Genomic DNA, 3161 nt, shown 5'->3' on the forward strand with positions numbered 1-3161 from the left:
ACATTATATATTATTGGTTAATATGAGTACACAACATAGAGGGACTTATTGTTAAACAATTTTTTGGTTCAACATAAATAGTCATGATATTTAGGATTCTACAACATATGTATCAATCTAACCAACTAAGTTCAATTAGCTTGATTTTATCACACAACGACTTTAACATATGTGTTATTCATCGTAGCAGATGCACATAGAACAACTATTAACTTTAAAGAATGATTGAAGTAACACAACACGAAATAGTTCACTCACTTACATCGATTCCATTAATTCACCAATTATTTTAACTTGAACAACGCCCTTAGCTAACTAATCAAAGACAAAAACTTTGCTGAGAGATGGTTTGAGTCAGCCTCTCAGAGAAACTATCCCGAACATAAAGTAATCTGAATTTAACAAAGTGTAAAACAGTTAGGTTGAAAAAATAGAATTGAGTATTCATGCAAGATTTTTTTATTAAACCATTTCTTAAATCGTCAGATTGAGGAAAATTTGGATTAATCCAAAACTTTGATACATTTCAAGTATTGCGCACCGAATATAAATCTGCGAAACAACGTATGTGTAAGATGTAATGAGATAACCTCTCACAAAGTAAAGACATGTGAATAATTACATTTTACCTTGCAATTTATGTGAATAAGCTGCATAACAACAACGATAGGCTTGCTGTAATAGCTTGGCAGATGAGGTACAATTTGATCAATAATTTGCCCCAAAATGTAGCGGCTCTTGGTCCTGCCAAATAGAAATAGAAAGATAATTTTTAGCATATGTAATTGCCAAATTCATCCATAATCAGTGAATGAGTGTTTATTCTTACTCAACATCTTTAACTCCGACATTCATAACCTTTCTAGAAATTTCACCTTGTTTGTGCATTTGGACCTCACTAAAATTGGGGATTTCTCCGATTAATTCTAGAATTAGAATATGTTAATTAAATAGCAGAAAATATAATAATTAGAAGTTTACAAATAGCAACAACAACAACAACAACATCCCTGTTTGGGGAGGATAGTGTGTACGCAGACCTTATCCCAACCCAGAGGGAGTAGAGAGGTTGTTTCCGAAAGACCCTTGGCTCAAAAAGACGAAAAGAGACTATATTAGTACCACCAATAGAAATCATAGAAAAAATAACATCATGAAAGTAATAATTAGAAGTTTACAATGAACGTTATTTTTACCGAATAATCCAGGCTCGTTCATATCAACCTTATTTATCAATTGATCATATGGTGGCAGATCAAAGATATTCATCGGAGAAGTGATCATTAATATGTGTTCTGAAAAGATGCAGCACTGACTTGCCAATAGAAGCATGTATTCGATCCCCTTACAAAGGAATCATATTACATACATACATATATATAGAATTTAAAAAATATACAAACAACATAGCAAAATAATCCAGATTTTCACATTAAAAAACAGAGAAGCAAACACATGATACATGCTTAGTATATCGCTGAGAAACATATTTAAAGATACGTATGTTTGGTGCACAAATGCTTAAATCAGGTTTTTGCTATTGATTATCCCATGAATACGCACATATACAAATTTAAAAACGAATAATAAGATAATAATAGATTTTTAATACCTTTTCATCTTGTAGAACCAATTCAATCGAGAAAATAATGTTGGAATGGTAAGGATCTGGTACTCCCCACAGACGAACAAACCGAACTTTGAACTTGTTTGATTAAATCACTGTGAATAGCCATATTTGCTGAAATCGTATGTTTTGTTGTATTTTTTATAGCAGGCGGAAGATTTGAAGTTAAGGACCGACTATAAGTTGGAGAAACAGAAGTCGGCATCATGGAATGGTTCCGTTTCAATCGTGCGTTTGCATCATGTTTAGTGGTTTTGCAGAGGATACGGAAAGTGGGTTTTAAATGTGCAATTTTTTATTTTTAGATAATAATCTAAATTGGTTTTCTTTGTTAAAGTTAAAGAGTAAACAATGTTTTAAAATCAGTTAATTTTTAAAATATAAAGAAATCCGAATTTTTGAATTAAATAAAGCTCTTTTCTTGGAAAAAAAACTTACGGTCTTCATGGTTTAAAGCAGCAGATGAATTTGAAGGAGCTTTTATTTCATAATTTTGAATCAGTAAATTTTTAAGATGTATGTTTTAAATTCAGTTAATTTTCTTAAACATAAATAAATCTAAAATTTTGAATTAAACAAAGATATTTGAAAAAAATTCGGTCTTCATGGTTCAAAGATAAAGAGTCAAAAACATATGTTTTAAAATGTGCAATTTTTAATGTGCAATTTTTAAATAATAACCTAATCAGATTTGCTTTTTAAATTTAAAGATTAATGTTATGCTTTAAAATCAATTAATTTTGTAGAAATAGAGAAATCTTTAATATTCGGGAAAGTGGGTTCTAAATGTGCAATTTTAATTTTTAAATAATAATCTAAATCAATTACTTTTTTTGAAGTTAAAGAGTAAACAATGTATGTTAAATCAGTTAAATTTTTAAGATGTATGTTTTAAAATCAGTTAATTTTATTAAAATAAATAAATCTGAAATTTTGAATTAAATAAAGCTCGTTAAAACAAAAAAAATTTGGTCTTCATGGTTCAAAATTAAAGAGTAAAAAACATATGTTTTAAAATGTGCAATTAATGTTTATTCTAAATCAGATTTTCTTTTTAAATTTAAAGATTAATAAATGTAGGCTTTAAAATCAGTTAACTTTTTAAAATAAAGAAATCTTTAATATTTTAAAAATAAAAAAATCGAAATTTTTTTTATAATTTCCTAGCTCCTATTTTTTTTTTGGAGGATTGTCCTAAAATGCCAAGTGGCCTATTATGATGATGCCACTTGGCTTAATGAGGATGCTTCTTCCTCTCTTTTTAATTATAGATAGATAAATAAGTCTTTTTTTTTTCCTTTTCGCAATTATGTATTTAATTGACATCTTGTTTTTTGGAGCATTATGGACACTCCAGTGAATATGACAAAATAGTCCATTATGTAAAAATATAACTTGAATATATTTTAAGCAGTTTTGATCATTTAAATTTATCAAAAATAAACATATTTAGTTCCCGTCAAATATGTAACAAATTTTGGCGATTATATTTCACAAAAAATAGTACTATGAATATAACATAAAAATTTATTAT

General features: G+C 28.0%; 1 long non-coding RNA gene across 1 annotated transcript; it reads right to left on the minus strand.

Annotated features, from left to right (window-relative positions):
- Positions 1-246: 246 nt before the first annotated feature.
- On the minus strand, positions 247-1860 carry LOC109221587. Its single transcript, XR_002067281.1, has 3 exons — positions 1613-1860; positions 630-744; positions 247-552 (listed from the first exon to the last, which is right to left on the minus strand). It is a non-coding gene; the product is annotated as an uncharacterized LOC109221587 (long non-coding RNA).
- Between the last annotated feature and the right edge of the window lie 1301 nt (positions 1861-3161).

This window comes from Nicotiana attenuata, unplaced genomic scaffold (genome assembly GCF_001879085.1).
Source record: "Nicotiana attenuata strain UT unplaced genomic scaffold, NIATTr2, whole genome shotgun sequence".
In the NCBI taxonomy this organism is placed as follows: Eukaryota; Viridiplantae; Streptophyta; class Magnoliopsida; order Solanales; family Solanaceae; genus Nicotiana; species Nicotiana attenuata.